At 34.4% G+C, this 17,695-nt stretch overlaps 1 long non-coding RNA gene across 2 annotated transcripts in view; it reads right to left on the bottom strand.

Moving 5' to 3' along the window:
* Positions 1-17,695, bottom strand: part of LOC147349786 (uncharacterized) — a 48,707-nt gene that overhangs the window by 10,091 nt on the left and 20,921 nt on the right. Inside the window, exon 3 of one of the 2 annotated variants that reach the window (XR_015150518.1) lies at positions 16,445-16,619. The exons of the other annotated variant lie outside the window; for it this stretch is intronic. This is a non-coding gene — a long non-coding RNA (uncharacterized LOC147349786). The remainder of the gene's footprint in view (positions 1-16,444; positions 16,620-17,695) is intronic. 2 annotated transcript variants of the gene reach the window in all.

Raw genomic sequence — 17,695 nt, 5'->3', positions numbered from 1 at the left:
GTGCCTTGCACATGTGAAAGTCAATACCCCCGCCTTCAATTGTTAAATCCTCATTGGTTACTTTCTCTTTTCTTCTCTCTACATGCCATGAGAGGCAAACTAAGTTTATTTGGTCTGTCTTTACAGTTCTTCCCATGCCCACCTTTTCTTTCTATTTCCACTACTATTACGTATGCTCAAGTTCTGAACATTTCCTGTACAGACTTCAATAACTTTCCAGTTGATCTTTTCCTTCTACCATCTCCTTTGATCTTAGCCCACTTTAGTATAACTACAAATTAATATCTCTTTTGTGTATACTTGGGATATTACAAACTCTTTTTTTAAAACCTTCAGTTGTTCTCAAACCCAAACTTCCAGAATAAACCTTTCCACAATTTGGCTCCGAACTTATTTTCTAGGGAATTCTGCTTTTAGCTTTGACATAAAAAGAACATGGAAATAGTCACTCCCAGATTTCTAACAAGCAAAAGCTGGACAAGATGAAAAGCAACAACTTTTCTTAGACCCATCAGAGAACTGACATGACAAGGGAAATTCCCATCCTGAAATTTGAAGACAATGAGACATCTTGAGAGGCATTAACGCAGATATGTTTACCAGGAGCAGAAATCTCTGGGTCCATAAGCTAAGAGGAACACAAAAATGGTAATGTGACAAATTACTGGAGTGAGAATGTGGATTAGTAGGAGGGAAAATACTTAGAGGTTACAGTCTTAGAAGGTACTGACACTTGTACTGGGCTTTCAGTCCAGGAATGCTATGAAGATCCAAGAAAGGCACTCCCCTCAGAGGTTCTGGCAGAGGGAAAAGGGAACAGAGAACTTTATGATACATATCCAGAGTCTTTTCCATAACAGAATTCTGCTCTTCATGGAAAGGACTTTGCCAGAGCACAGTTCTAAAAAACAATTCTGCTAGAATAAGGGAATTCCTCTGTACTCCAGCTCCATACAGCCTTCCCGTTGGACCTAAAGTGGGAGGGGGTGGATTACAGGCAACTGGGGACTGAATCAGAAAGTTATACAGCATTTCTACCCTCTGTACCCTATCACCACACCAGTAAGGATTCAGGATACTCACAGTAGATTACAGCTGAAGGGGCTGTGACACACAGATTCTCTCTGAGAAGTAGTACATAGGAAAGTCCCAAAGTCAAGGTAAAGGACAAAGTTAAGGACTAGAGGAATATGAAAACTCTGAAGCCTAGAAGTACAGAAAACGTGAAACACAGCCCAACTGTTAGGCAGATTAATGTAAATCCTCACACTAAAAATCTGTTTACCTCAGTTCCTATCCCTGATACTACATCTGCAAACTTATACATAAATAAATATTTATATTTATAAATTTATAAATAAAAAACCTTATAAATAAATAAAGCAAAAATAATAAATCATACAGTGAAAGTGAGTGAAGCCGCTCAGTCGTGTCCGACTCTTTGCGACCCCATAGACTGTAGCCTACCAGGCTCCTCTGTCCATGGGATTTTCCAGGCAATAGTACTGGAGTGGATTGCCATTGCCATTCCCTTCTCCAGGGGATCTTCCCAACCCAGGGCTCGAACCCGGGTCTCCCGCATTGTAGACAGACGCTTTACCATCTGAGCCACCAGGGAAGTCAAATCATACAAGAGGCAAGGAAAAAGAGGGTGAAAAAAAAATAAGCCATCAGAACACAGACTCATATATGATACAGGTGCTGAAATTTTCAGACAGGGAATTTAAAATTACAGTTTCATACATTAAGGTTGCTAATGAAAAAAAGTAGGCAATATACAAAGAGAAAATTAAAAAGGAAACCAAATAAAACAAAAATAGACAGACACTGAAAAAAAGAATAAAAAAGAACTGCTAGAAATCAAAAACTTTGTGTTAAAAATGAAGAATGCCTTCAACAGGCTCATTAGTAGACTTGACATAACCAAAGAGAGAATTAAAAGACTTGAAGGTGTAGCAATAAAGACTTCCCAAACAGAAAAGTAAAAAACCAAAAATAATAAAGAAAACATTTAAAAACTGAATGTAATGACAATACGAAAATGTACATAAGTGGAGTACTACAAAAAATGAAAAGAGAGAATGAAACAGCGGTATTTGAAGAAATAGTGGCTGAGAAATTCTAAAATTGACGGACACCAAACCACAGATCCAGATGCTCAGTGAACATCAAACAGCATAAATACCAAACACACACACATAGACACACACTCACACACACACATTACATTCAAATTTTAGATAATTAGATACACAAAACTGAAGGAAGCTGGAGGAGGAAAAAGCATCTTAACGTATAGGAATAAAGATAAAAATTACATCAGACTTCTTTTTAGGAAACTTGCAGTCAAGAAGAGTGTGATATATTTGTGATATATTTAAAGTGTTGAAAGAAAATGTGATATATTTAAAGTGTTGAAAGAAAACACTATCAACCTGGAATTACACATCAAGCCATATTATCCTTCAAAAAGGAAGGAGAAATAATGACTTGCTTAATAAAGAAAAGCTGAAAGAGTTCATTGTGAGCATACCTTCTCCATAAGAAATGTTAAAAGAAATTTTTAAGCAGAGGAAAAAAACTATTCAATACATAGGTCAGAAATTGGGATCAATATAAAGAAAGGAAGAGGATAGAAAGAAAATTTATTATTACTATTTAATTGATCAAAATGACCAGTTAAATACTAAATTAATGCTAAAATAATGACTAACACTTAATTGAGTAATTTTAGTATATATGCATACACACACACACACACACACACACACGAGTTACATCAGTAGTCCAAGGGATAAGAATTGGGAATACTGTATTATAAGGTATCTATGAAACATGTGACGTACACAGCCTGTACTTGAATGTGGACATAGATTATTCCAAAATTTGTATTGTAAAACCTAGGGTAAATCACTAATTTTAAAAGAAAAGCATAAATGATGTGATAAAAGAGAAGATAAAATGAAATCATATAAAATGCTCATTTAAGACCAGAGAAGGCAGAAGGACCCGGGGCCAATAAATGAATTCAACAAGAAAAAAGTGGAAAGATGATAGATATTATTCCAAGCATATCCATGGGTACTTGCTCTCAATGTGAACAGTCTAAAAACATTTAATTTTTAGAGTGGATTAAACAAATCTAATAAATAAACCCTCATTTCCATCTTTTGGACTTACCTACTCCTATTTTAAATAGAGTAAACTATGATGTTAGAAAACAAAAATATAAATGGTAATCTCCTAAACTCTGCCCACAAATCAATTGTAACATGTAGATTGAATTTGACTGATTGATGGAGAAGGAAATAGCCACCCACTCCAGTATTCTTGCCTGGGAAATCCCATGGATAGAGCAGCCTGGTGGGCTATAGTCCATGAGGTTGCAAAAGAGTCAGACATGACTTAGTGACTAAACAGCAAACAGAACTGGTTGAAGTGAGTAGATATTTTACATTTATTTGTAAGCATTTAGGAGTAATGTTTTCTAAGATTGAGAATTAGGTCAACAGAAAACTGAAAACTAGTCTATTATATTCTGCTCATTAAAGGTTTTAAGAATGTATTTATAAAGGTATGCTGTCTGAGACATGTTTGCTGTAATGATAACAAATAAAATATCTAAAAATATAATTTATATCCATACTAAATTTTATCTTTTTAATTAATATGAGTAATGACCTCTTTTTGCATCTAAATGGCAGGTAAAATTATTGCATGTTGCTGTTTGTTATGGCTTTTCTAGAAAATGCTAGTTAATAGTAGTATAATCCTTGAAAACTTCCTCCCACAGTTTGTAGAGGTCTGGGTCTCCCTGCAAAAGACACATAGGGTACATGTTAGGTGAGCTTGTAAAGACTTTGAGAAAGCAAAGATGGAGAATAAACTCTATTGATGTACTTCTGCTACAGGTTTTGTCTGTTAACCTCATGGAGAATTTATTTGTAATTAAACTACCAAAATCTTTCTTGGTCAACGTGTTCTTTATTTTGAAAGATGAACAAAAACTGTCAAATAATAGATTTTTGAAATGCAAAAAAGAAGTACTGTTTTTATAACTCTATTCAATATACTTTTTTCCCTTCTAAATAGGTCATTATACTTCAAGCATTTCTTTAAAAAAAAAAAATCTCAGCATAATCAGCAGAATTTAAATGACTTTATTATTTGCATTTCAAATTACAGTTGAAGAAACTGAAGTTGGTTTTATAAAGCACATCAAGGAAAGGGAATCAACAAGGAAATCAGTTTTACCTGAACCATTTTTTTTAAATTTATTTTTTTATTGAAGGATAATTGCTTTATAGAATTTTGTTGTTTTCTGTTAAACCTCAACATGAATCAGCCATAGGTACTATTAATTTGTAATCCCTTAAACTCAATGTAGCCCCCAAAATGTACATTTCTGTTCTCCTTTGAATTTAGAAAAAGAATGAATAAATTATGTAGTCAAGTTGGAGTGTATGGACTCATGCACATTCTTCCACAGAAAGAAAATAAATACTAGGTGATTGTTTCAGCACAAATATATTGATACAGCTACTCATTTCAAAACGCTAACTTTATCTGTGAACAGCAGATGCAGACAAGTATGGGTACCTGATAACAAGGATGCAAGATGGATACAAATGTTATCAGCAATCTCTTGTGCTTTAGGAACGTGAATCCATAAGGCTGAGTTGGCATCATAGGGTAAATGCAAAATTTTCCTTTCTTCAGATATTTTTCAGTCAAACTCTGGTTTTCTTCTTGATATTCTGGATATCATTTTCAGCTATTTTTTTTCAAATTTGAATGTTTATATGATCACTTGGCAATCTTGTTAAACGCATGTTCTGAATCAGTAGATTCTAGGTAGAGTCTAAGAATTTGCATTTCCAGCAAGCTCCTAAGTAATGGTAATCCTGCCCTTCTTAGGACCGCACTTAAAGATGTAAGTTTTTAATTTATTCTTTTAAATTTATTTTTAATTGAAAGATAATTGCTTTACAATATTGTATTGGTTTCTGCTATACATCAACGTGTGAATCAGCCATAGGTATACTCATGTCTTCTTCCTCTTGACCCTTCCTCCCACCTCCCACCCCTCTAGGTTGTCCCAGAGCACCAGTCTGAGCTCCCTGAATCATACAGTTAATTCCTACTGGCTATCTATTTTACATATGGTAGTGTATATTTCCATGCTACTCTCTCCAGGGTTTTAGAAGATTACACATTTAAGAGGAGCTTAGTAACGTACATATCGTTATAAACTATTATTTTATATTAAATAGCACTTTTTGCTCTTTGGATACATAATAAAATTCACTATGACTTCCTCATTTATATTTTGGTAGCTTTTGATACTGTAGATAATAAAAAAAATAAATCGCTTTGTTTTGGTCACTTAGGGGATTTTTTCCCCTTTGCAATGATTTAGATCAACCCCCTTTGTAGCGAATCAGATTTGGATTCCCAAAAGTTAAATTCTGTGTTTATCAGTAGAGGGACAATCTTTTCCATTTCGGCAAAATCATTTTTGGATCTGTCTCTTCACTTTGCTTTCACTCCTAAGTCATCATCCTCTGTTACATGTGGAGGACACAAGATGCTTTAGTAAGTAAGCAAGTGTTAATTTCAGAGTTAATACCTCACTATATTGCAAAAACAAATACAGCTTATCCCTGACTTTGGGGCCGGATGATGCAGCCAAATCATTTCAAAGTCGTTTTTGAAATAATTAAATATGTAGGATACTCAGAGGGAGAAGTGATCCGTTAGTTATCCTCTAGTTAGAAGAGAATCATGGAAAGCTTAGTGAAAGAGGCTGAGCAAGGCTTAGAGGGCTACGAAGGACTTGACCATCTAGACAGGGCTGTCAATGACATTGAAAAGGAAATCCATGCAGTATTCTAGAAGTCTGTGAAAGTCTGGTTGGTTAGAGGCCGTGCAAGTCATTTGTTACTGATGAGACAATCAGTGGAAAAGAAGGCCAAAGGTAGAAAGGGAACAGGCTACAAATAGCGTCAGGCAGTTGCAAGTTTCTGTGTTTTATCCTGGCAATAGGAAGTCATTTATGATTTTAAGTAGGGTAATGATGTGAAAAAAAAATATTTTACTGTGAGTTCTTTATCTTCTCTTCAGTGTTGTGCAGAACAGACTTCTTCTACAAAATGTAAGTTTCTACCGTAGCCTTTTCAGAGTTTAGTGCTTATTAGACTCTGCACATATACATGTACATTTATATGCAGAAAAGAAAGTTAAAGTGTTAATCACACAGTCATGTCTGATTCTTTACAACCTCATGGATTGTAGTCTGCCAGCCTCCTCCTGGCCATGGAATTCTCCAGCAAGAACACTGGAGTGGGTAGCCATTCCCTTCTCCAGGGGATCTTCCTGACCCAAAGATCAAACCTGGATCTCCTGCATTGAAGGAAGATTCTATACCATCTGCGCTACCAGGAAGCCTGATGTAACTACAACTATGCCGTATACAAATGTCTAGGTTTTACCTCAGTTGTTTTGAATCTTAATTTAAAAAAAAAAAAAACTTGCAACCTATATTTTTAAAAAAGATCAAAGTGTTAATTCATTTAGAAATTACTAAAATCCTGTACTAAACCCTGTACTTTTATTCATAATCTCTTTAAATGTTTTCTTTCTAAGTTACACTTTTACAGGTTATTGCCTTTGGACAAAATCACAAAACTTTCTGCTATGTCTAAATTAAACTTTACTAAGTTTAAAAAAGCAGAATAAATGACTTTATTGTATTCTTTAGAAATTATTCATATTAATTATAACAGAGTCTAGCAATGGGTCTGCAAAGAAAACATTAGAAAAATTTTTCACCAAGTTTTTTTAAACAGGTTTAAACATACATAAATTATACAGATTTGTATAATAAATATCTCAATACCCTTTATATAGATTCACCAGCTGTTCTAATTTTTCACATTTGTTTTTTCTACACACAATTGGGTCAGGCTGAAGTATTTGATAATAAATTGCAGGTATCATAACACATTCATTCCTAAATATTTCAGAATGAATCTCCACCAGATAAGTAAATTCTCCTTCAATAAGTACAACAGTGTTGCTGTAACTAAGAAAAGTAGTAGTAATAACAATACTATAATAGTACTTATAATGTCCTTTAGGAAGTTAAGGTTAGGGTTAGAGTGAAGAATAGAAAACTTTTCTACTCTCCATACCCAGGTAAAAAATTTGATTCTGCAGAAACAGTAAAAGTTAATGCATATTCACTTGAGGGAAGGATATGGACCTACCTTGAGCTCAGGATCCTATACAAATAACAATCAGAGACTGGATAATTCCAGGATATGGATAGAACACTCTCCTGCTTAAGACCCTCTCCAGATACAAGACAGAATGTGGTTGCCATGGGAAGAAAGGCAGGAATACTGAGAAAGAGTCACTCTCAAGGTAAACACGCTCTGCATAAGGGTGACGCTCAACCAGGACAATCAAGAACGACTTTTTTTCCCCATAGTGAGCCCAGTATTGAGTAACAAGCAACAGCAGTCTACTAATAGTAGGCAAGAACTTGGAAAGACCCCTCTGTGGAAATTAATTATGTGCAGGAACTACTAAAATGTTAGAGTGGAGCTGGGACATTTAGGAAAAAACCCCATGTCACCCCTAACCCTTCATTAAGCACAAGGTGCTAACATTCCACCACTGCAGGATTTTGAAATCTGTGGTCCCTTAAAGATAACTTGAGGAGTAAAGCCCCAGTTTCAGCTTCTTGTCTTACTGTATTTCACGATAATATTTCACACTAAGAGCCAGAAAAAAAAATGTGCCTGATTATGGTTCTAAGTATTATTTACTTTAGTCTCTACATTTTTATTTATAATGTCTCCAGTCTCATAAAAACTATGAGACAACTAAATAAAGCAAGGGAAACATAATCATTCACTTTCAAAAGAAAAAGAAGTTAGAAATAGACCAAGAGAAAACAACAACTTTAAAATAACTATGAATAATATGTTAAAAGATCTGGTGTAAAAGTTGACAATATGAATGAATAAATGAGGTATTTTAGTAGAGATATGAAAGCTATTTAAAGGCAAATGGAAATGCTAGAAGTTAAAAAAATCAGAAATGAAGCATTAGTTTAACAGACATTTCAGCTAATTGGACAAAAATGAGGACTGGATGAGTTAAGTTAATAATGCTGCTGCTGCTGCTGCTAAGTTGCTTCAGTCGTGTCTGACTCTGTGCAACCCCATAGTCAGCAGCCCAGCAGGCTCCCCCGTCCCTGGGATTCTCCAGGCAAGAACACTGGAGTGGGTTGCCATTTCCTTCTCCAATGCATGAAAGCGAAAAGTGAAAGAGAAGTTGCTCAGTCGAGTCCGACTCTTCGTGACCCCATGGACTGCAGCCTACCAGGCTCCTCCGTCCATGGGATTTTCCAGGCAAGAGTACTGGAGTGGGGTGCCATTGTCTTCTCCAAGTTAATAATAGATAAACAGAAATTATCCAATAGGATCACAAATAGAAAATAGAGGGAAAAATAAACAAGAAAAATATGTAAAAGCCATGAGAAAATAACAAACAGTCTAACAAAAATCTTCCTGAAGGAAATGGGAGAGATTTTGAGCTAAGAATATAGTAGAAAAGATAATAGCTGAGAATACTCCAAAATTAAAGAAGGGATACTAATCATGGATTGAAAGAATCCGAGAGAACCCAACTGATATAAATACAGAATGTATCAGAAGAAAAAAAAATTTCTAATCCAGTTGCTGAAAACCAAAACTAAAGTGAAAAATCTTAGACAGCTAAGGTCACGTATATTTTAGAGCTTAAGAGAAAAGTACATTATATTGACCTTTTCTGGCGCTCCACCCTCATTCTTGAAGTTATAAGTTTCCTCTGGTATTCTCAGTCTGAAGGATTTCCTTTTAACACTATTTCAGGGCAGATCTGCTGTTAATTAATTCTTTTAGTTTTCTTCATATGAGAATTTCTTTTTGCTGTTGTTCCCGAAGGATATGTCCAGTGGATATCAGAATCTGTTTTAGAAGTCGCCTTTTTGTATGTGGGGGGATGGGAGGGCACATTAAAGGAACTCCACTCTCTCCTGGTGTTCATGATTTCTGGTGAGAAGTCCTCTGCCATTGCTCCCCAACATATAACGTGTCTTTTTTTGTCCGTTTTTCTGATTTTCTCCCATATCTTTGGTTTTCAGAAGCTATATTACTGTATTTGTGGGTATGAACATCTTTGACTTTTGTTGTTGTTCAGATTTCTCTAATCTTCTTGAGGGTCTAACATATAACCTTTGCCAAATTTGGCAAGACTTTCTGCTGTTATTTTGTTATGTATTTTATCTTTACCAATCCCTCCCTTCTTTCCTTCTGGGGTTCTAATATTACGAATGTTAGGCCTTTGGGTATTATCCCATAGGACCCTGAGGTTTGATTTAAATACTTCTTTGTCACTGTTCTCAGGTCTTTGGGTTGGATCATCTCTGTTGATCCATCTTTAAGTTCACTGAGTCATTCCTCTGTCATCTCCGTTCTGCTATAAGCCTATACAACATTTTAAAATTTTCAGATATTTTGTTTTATAGCCCTGTGACCATTTGATTATTTTTAATAGTTCTTTCTTCTATGCTGAGAATTTATACTTTGTTTTCAATTCTTTAAATGCTTACCCTTATTTTATGGAGAATGGTCACATTGCTGCTTGTTGATTCCAAAATCTGTGTCATTTGGTGATTGGCATCTGTTGATTATCATTGTTGAGGATTGTTCAAATTTTTCTGGTTCTTTGTATGCTGAAGAGCTTTGTATGCCTCCTAGGAAATCTGAATAATATGTTGTGAGGGTTTTGGACACACTGAAATCCTCTGGAGAATTTTGAATTTGTCTTTAGGAGCCAGTCAACCCAGTCAGCTCCATATCATAAGTTCTGTTTCATCTTCTGTGGGCAGTTGTTAAAGTATCTGTTTAGTCTGAAAGGATTTACCGTGCTGTTTGCAGCTATCCCCATGGATGTACCACCAAAGACTCAGGTAGGACTTGGGCAGTACTTTGCATCATAGTTCAGCTCTAAACATGTTTGCTGTGCTTCTTGGGTGTGTTCTGAGAATATACAGCTTGGAGAGAAAAGGGGGCCTCCTGCCAGCTGATACACATAATTAGGGTATTTTCTCTCTCATTCTCAGTATTTTCCCAGTATTCCCCGCTTTTCAGCCTTCTGGCTAGGAAATCAGTGTTTTCCTCTCAGAATTTTAGCCCCTGCACTGATACTCATGGGGAGAAACACCAATTTAAAAAAGTAATGAGTATCTCCCCCATGTTCTTCAAATAACATGAGTCTCTTTTCCTGTTTCCTCTATACAGATTGATAAGTTTTTTCTGCAAGGTTTTATGTGTCACATCAATCAGCTATTTCATCCAAATGAGCATGAAGTGATCAGAATAATTTATATCAATATTTACTCTCTTTTCATCAGGAAATCAAAATGTAAGAGGCATTTTATTTATCTATCTTAAGCTACTTATAGAAATGTATTCCCTAATTATAGAATTCTGTCTAGGCATATCCAGAAATTTCCTACCTATGCTATCAGGATTTGCCTCAATGTTTAGTAAGTTCTTCCTACTTAGGCTGTCTAAAATATATATGAAATAGGACATTTTTCTGTATTTTTAAGAAATATTTAGAATTTCTTAATACGTTTTATTTTAGGTGGCTTAAAGATCAATATACCATTTTGAATTAATGTTTCATATAGTGCTAAAGATTTTCCATCATATATTTCTTATGTTAATATTTATTTTTGCTAATGTAGTCCAAAGGTTGTGCTAAAAACCTAATTTGGATGCTCTTATCCATCATGTGAGAGTGATACAAGAGCACATTTTTTTTTGCTACTGAAATTAAAGTGTCTTATTATAGGGTATTTATGCTATGGATGTTCTTAGTAAAGTGGAATTTTTATATTATGTCATTAAAATGAATATTAAAATGATACAATGGAAAATATAGATTTTCATATTTCTTTGGCATAGAGAAATTCTAATGTGAAGTACAAGTGGCATCTTGTAGAAAGATCTAAATTTAAGTCTTTAATTTAAAAGAAAGGCTATATGATTTTTAAAAGATCTACTTTAAATTTCCTTAACTATTTCACTAATTAAAGTGATTAAGGAATAGAGTTTCTATATACCATCTTCTTATGTTTTTGCAAATATTGTATTCATGAATAAAATTAAACAGCTGGCTGCTGAACTCGGACACAAAAGAATACCAGTCTAGGTATTACACCGTACTGTTGGTAATCCTAGATTTTTTTGGACATATCTTGTTGACTGGATGTTACCTATTCCTCTCCCTTTCTGGTAAGACCACTCCAGATCACTTTTGGGAAACCAAGCTCTTTGATATGGTGTGATCTGATTCCTGTATAGGGGAATTGTTCTCAAACTTCAAGTGTACCAGGCATACTCAGGGTACTTGATGAAGCACAGATTTCTGGTCCCACTTCCAGAATTTCTGAGTCAGTAGGTCTGAGGTGGGGCTTAAAAACTTGCATTTCTCACAAGTCCTTAGGTATTGACAATGTGGCAAATGCAGGGACAACACTTGGAGAAACTCTAATCTAGGGTGAATCACTCTATTTTCTCACTGCTGGAAAGTAGTTCCACTGGTATCAGCTGAACCATCATAGCCTAGATCATTGTACTTCTCTCCACACTGAACCAAAAACACAAAACTATAAACTTGGTATATGGCGGTGTTGAAATACAAGTATGTTGTTTGTTAGAAATCTAAGCTTAGTCAGTGTGTGCTGTAGTCAGAATCACAATGATAGCAAATGATATAATGTCCAGTGAAATAAGTGATATATTCCCATCTTTGTTAGGAGGATAAATCAGAAGGCCCTCTGTTCGCCTTGCTAACATCACTTCACTCAAGTCTTCCTTGGTCTAGCCATTCATCAAGATGGGTTATAGATCATTTCTTATACAGCCATCAAAACATTCTGTGAATATATCTATCATTGAACTTTACATTTAAAAAAAATTATCTTTCTATGTATCTGTTTTCTTCATTGGACATTTGGTCTTTGAAGGCAAGGGTCATTTCTTATTAATCTTTTAACTTCAATGCTTGGGGCAAAATCTTGTGGGTGGTTGGACCCTAATAAATTTTTTGTTGAATAAAAGAAGAGATTCATGATGGATGATGAGTGAAAGGCAAAGTCAAAATACAACCTCTCCAAAATGATTTCCTGAGAGACTGAGTGTTTGCATTTCTTCATACACTCATGCAAGTCTGTACACGAGAAACTATTGTCCCCATAACAGTCCTTTACTCTTTTCTAGAAAGTGTCCCTGTGCTTGTGACTTGTACAGAGAATGACAAGTAAAATCCTCAAGTCTATCACCAAGAGGTGATAGACTGGAAAATTTAAATTCTAGATGGCAAGGCACAAGTTGAAGGAAAACATGTCCTAAGTTTAAAACTCACTGAAAGCATGGGTGGGGGAAGGTGGATTTAACACACAGTAAAATAAGCTAGAATTGGGTGTTTTCATTGGGATTTAAGAAACTATGTTACCACACCTTAAAAAAAATATTACTATGCATTGTGATGGATACAGAGCACATTCATCATTTACTTACATTTTTGTACTTTTAGAACATTCTCCCCCTTTAAATACGAAGCCATATTTCAAGACCCACTAGCAGTTTCTAGAATTCACCTATTCCTGTTCCCACCTGCAGTGATCTCTCCCTCCATTGAACTAATATAACAGACGCTTTACTTATCAAAATTCTGTCATAATATACATGAGCATCTATGGACTACGAACTGTCTCTGACGAGATTGTGAGTTCTTCGATGTTGTACATCAGGAGTGACAAATTGAATGCAATGTGCACGCGGCTTCTCACCAAACGGCAACATTTCCCTGAAGTCCTGGGATAAGAATAATGCTGACAGTGTGTAATATTCTCCCAATCGTACTTAGAATGAGAAAATGTCATTACTTATACAAGATGTGATATTGTCTGGAAATTTTGAATTCCTAAAAACTGGTAGGGCAAAATTTGTAGCAGAGAAGGACCAACAATATGTAAAATGAAGAAATTAAAAAGAATGTAACAGTTACTTAATTACTAATATAAAATATATGTTGAGATTTAAAAAGATATTCAAAAAGTTCAGTTAATTTTATTCCTAAATAATAGATTTATAAGAAATATTAATGAACTCATGGGTGCACGTAATTAATTTGGGGGGAATATATTCTCCACCAATATACTCTTTGTTTGTAATACCCAAAATAGAACTATCAGGTCTTTACATATGTATTTAGGTAAGCAAAAATGGCTCCAAATAAATATTCAACTTTAACCTGGAAGTTCTGGACAATATCTTTCTGTAATTGTTTTCTATTATGCATAATCTATTATACAGCTATTTTTTTAATGAGGAATTTATGCTATAATTGATGGACTATTAGAGTTTAAAATGGGAGTGAATTTAATAGCCTATCTCATATATTTAATTCTATATTCACAAAGGACTTCAGAGCATGCAAAAGAAATTTTGAATTTACTTTGGTGATCTTAAAATCTGGACAGTATTGACTGTTAACCCAATAGTTGATTCATCTTTTTTTTTTTTTTTGAGATAAAATTAATCTAGGGAACTCCCTGGTTGTCCAGTGGTTAGGACTTTTCATACTCACTGCTGGAGGCCCAGGTTTGATTTTGGTCAGGGAAGTAATATTCTGCAAGCAACATGGTGTGGCCAAAAAATTAAAAAAAACACAAAATTAATCTAGTTGCTCTTGTGATGGAAATAAGAATTCTTACTCATTTTCAGTAATGAAAAATTCCCTCTTTTTATAGATCTCAGTGACACCTGATTAAAACATGAGTGGGCAATGCTGTTAAATTCATTTTTCCCCAGAAGTAAGAACATCATGATTACCCATGGGCTTGGACTCTTAAACCCTGAAAGTCTCTAGTATGTGCATAAAAGAGAGCTCAATTGTTTTTACTTCTTCTGAATGATGTTTTTAATTGCTTTGTCTTTCGTTAGTTCTTATCCATACATGTGTGTTCTCAGCTTAATGTTTATTACAGTTTTTCTCTGTGCCAGACATTTTTCTCAGTGAGGAGCTACACAGATGACAGTGACGTAGATCATGCACTCAAGAGATCATAGACTATTAGAAAGAACAGATAAGTAAAAAGGCAGTTAGACTAAAATTGAAGCATCATGATAGAAGTGTTTTGTAACCCTTTAATCTTTTGTGTCTCTCAGCATTTAGGGCCCCTGGTATCAATACAACCTGTATTCCTAGTTAGATTTTCTTTTTTTTTTTTTTTTCAAGTTTTTATAGTTCAACTTTTTTTTGCCTACCATCTTTTTCACAACAACAATATCTCATTCTTGCTGAACATCACTGAGTTTAAAACCTTTAATTATCCCTCATGTACAGTACCTACTTCTTTGATGTAGTGATAATAGCTGTAATGAGGCATGTGAGCAGACCTAAACAAACGCTGTATGTCCCTTCCAGGGTCTGGATTAATTGATACATTTAAAGCACAAATTACCTGTGAAGGAGAGGTACATAGGTGGAGTACAGTAACTGGCTCTGATTTAAGACTATTATAAGCAAGATTGTTCTGATTCAGTCACATCCTCAGTGTCTCCCCCTGGATGTGCCTGGCTCAGATTAGGGGACAGCCTCCTTCTCCCTACTTTTGCTATGTAGCTTCTCATTACTCAGTCTGTGTTTTGTCCTTGTACAAATCCAGAATGTGGGCAGATCAAGTTCAAATGGATGGAAATTAGGCAAGCATTTGGCCGCCTCATTTCCTAACCCTGAAAAATGCACCAAACTCATTTCAAGATCTCTGATTTCTGTAAAAAATGGGGGAAGAAAATGATTCAGAGCTAGCGTGTTCTGAAAAACATATATTTGACTGAATAGTAAAATCTTTGGGCGGGCTAAAAGGAGAGACATTTTGTGATAACAGCAAACAGCATGCACTGCTGTATATTCTCCCTATAAATATAGGCCTTGTAATTCTAAGTAAAAGTGAAAGGTTGAGAGCATAATATACTTGATCTTTTGTAAATTTTTGTTCATTCAACAGTATTTCATGTTTTTTATTGTCTGTACATTCTATATGATGAATATTTTTCCCACAGAATAATCAGTGCATCTTTCCCATATTAATATACATATTAATGATTTAATCCATTCTCTGTTATACATTGAGTTTGTTTAATTTATAATATTATTTTTGAAAAAGATAAATATTTTGTACATCTCTGGCTACCTCTTTGAGTAAACACCTTTAAAAGGAATTATCTTTTCAAGTACAATTTTTTTTTCAATTAAAAAAATATTGTCATATTTTCATTCAGAAATGTTATTTACATTCCCAATAACCATCTCTGATTGTCCTAAAATGTTAGCTATTTATAAAGCATTCATTAGGAATTTAGAAAAATTAGAGGTCTACGTTATGTGCTGGGGGTATTTCAATAAGGTGGGGTTTTCAACTATGTTTTCAAGTTTCCTAGTAGTTAAAGGACTATGCTCATTGTCTATTTCAGCTTGTGTCAGTTCAAATTTATTAACAACAACATATTTGTAATATCACTGCCTGATCATTTTAAAGTCTCAGGATCTATAGTGATGTGCTTTTTTTATTCTTAATATTTGCAATTTTTGTCTTCTCTATCTTTATTGACTTTTCTAAAAATTATTTTTTGACTTTGCTTATCTCCTCTATTGTATGTCAACTTTCTATATTATTAATTTATGCTCTTATATTTATTATTGCCTACTTTTGGGGGATTCATTTTTTGTGCTTTTCCTGTCTTTCTGTCGTACTTGACACTTTGGCTTCCACCCTTCTTTTGAACTATAGACCTTAATGTGAAAGATTAAACAATAAAACTAAAATTATAATGTAGCAATATAGAAGTAATAGAAAAGGATTCTTAAACAAAAGCCAAAAACTTTAACCCCAAATTAAAAATTGATAAAGAAAAGTTATTACATTAGCTGAATTGTGTTTATATTCTTTAAAAGAAACCATCAAGAGTGAAAAAGGGAGGTACAGAAAGGAAGAAGCTGTTTAGAATAAACATAACTAACAAATAATCTTATTTGAAATGTATTAAGAACTACTAAACATCAATCTAAAAAACAAAATAATATCAACTATGGACAAAGAACTCAAACAGGTACGTCAAAGAAGAAACTACTGAAATACTTAATAATCATATAAACATTTCTTCATGTGTTAGTAATCTGAAATGTCAATTAAAATGACAGTGAAATGAATAGTTCACATTTACCACAAAGGCTAGCAAGATTGACAATTTTACAATAACCATAGTGTTTGTAAAAGGAATTATGGATGTTATAATTATTGAATGGAACATACCTGTGGACAGGATATTTTCTGGCTTTTTTCACCTCCTTGGCACAGGATGCTGAGTTAAATACATGGCATGGTGTTTTGCCAGGAGTGAGAGATTTAATTCCTTGAGAACTTTAATTGTGATGATCTTGTACTTCATCAGCAATCCTGTTTCCTTTCCTGCTGTTTTTTTGGAACTCTGAATGAAATGCAGAAAGACAGAAGAGGAAACTTTGGGCCTCAAAAGGTATCATTTGTACAGAACAGGTATAGTTATTCCGCATTCTTCATGGAACAAAAACTGGAGTTCTGAGATGGGAAATAGATGGTATGGCATCTGTAAAAAGAGGCTTTGATTTATTTTAGGACCACTGGTGGTTCAGACTGTAAAGAATCTGCCTGCAGTGAGGGAAACCCGGGTTCGATCCCTGGGTCCGGAAGATCCTCTGGAGAATGCAATGGCAACCCACTCCAGTATTCTTGCCTGGAGAATTCCATGGACAGAGGAGCCTGGCGGGCCACAGACCATGGGATCACAAAGAGTTGGACACGCCTGAGCAACTAACACTTTCACTTGTTCACTTTCATGATCATGAGACAAAGCATGAAACAGACAATTGTTATTTTTCCCAGTTCAATCTAATTGAGTTTATAACCAGTAGAAGTTCTTTCCAAGATATTGTAACAAGTTTTTGCTTATTTGTTTTAGTTTTTAGTTATTCACATTTTGACACGTGTTGATGTTATTTTGAGGCATCTATTTTTCACCTATTGTAATAGTAATACTATATGACTGAAACTATTTGTCTTTTTACCAGACTCTTTAAGTTCCATCAAGGTAGGAGCTATTAATATGTTTATTTTCTTGCTTATCATAATTTCTAGGCACAATATAGATACTTGACTTTATTTATGAAGGAATAAATGAATCAATCATACATTCAATTTTATCATGAAGCTTCAAGAGAATTAATCCATATTGATATTATATTCTAAAGTTATATTATTAATATTCTTGGCATTCAAAGGAAGCACTCACATATAGCTACATATATTACACACTTATAGTTGAATAATGTACAATATACTCTATATATTGAAGCAAAAACATTGTATATTGAAGCAAAAACATTCAGGGTTTAGTGAAAATGGGAAAAGGTACACTACGTTAGACAAATGATAAATTATCTATCTTGAATGAACAAGTTCAAAAAGATTCAAAATATATAATAAAAGCTTATGCGTGTGTGCCTCCTAAATCTCTTCAGTCGTGTC

This window comes from Bos grunniens, chromosome 21 (genome assembly GCF_055505025.1).
Source record: "Bos grunniens cultivar Pamir isolate PY7600 chromosome 21, Bosgru_T2T1.0, whole genome shotgun sequence".
Taxonomy (NCBI): Eukaryota; Metazoa; Chordata; class Mammalia; order Artiodactyla; family Bovidae; genus Bos; species Bos grunniens.
This window is presented reverse-complemented; position numbering and strand designations above follow the sequence as displayed.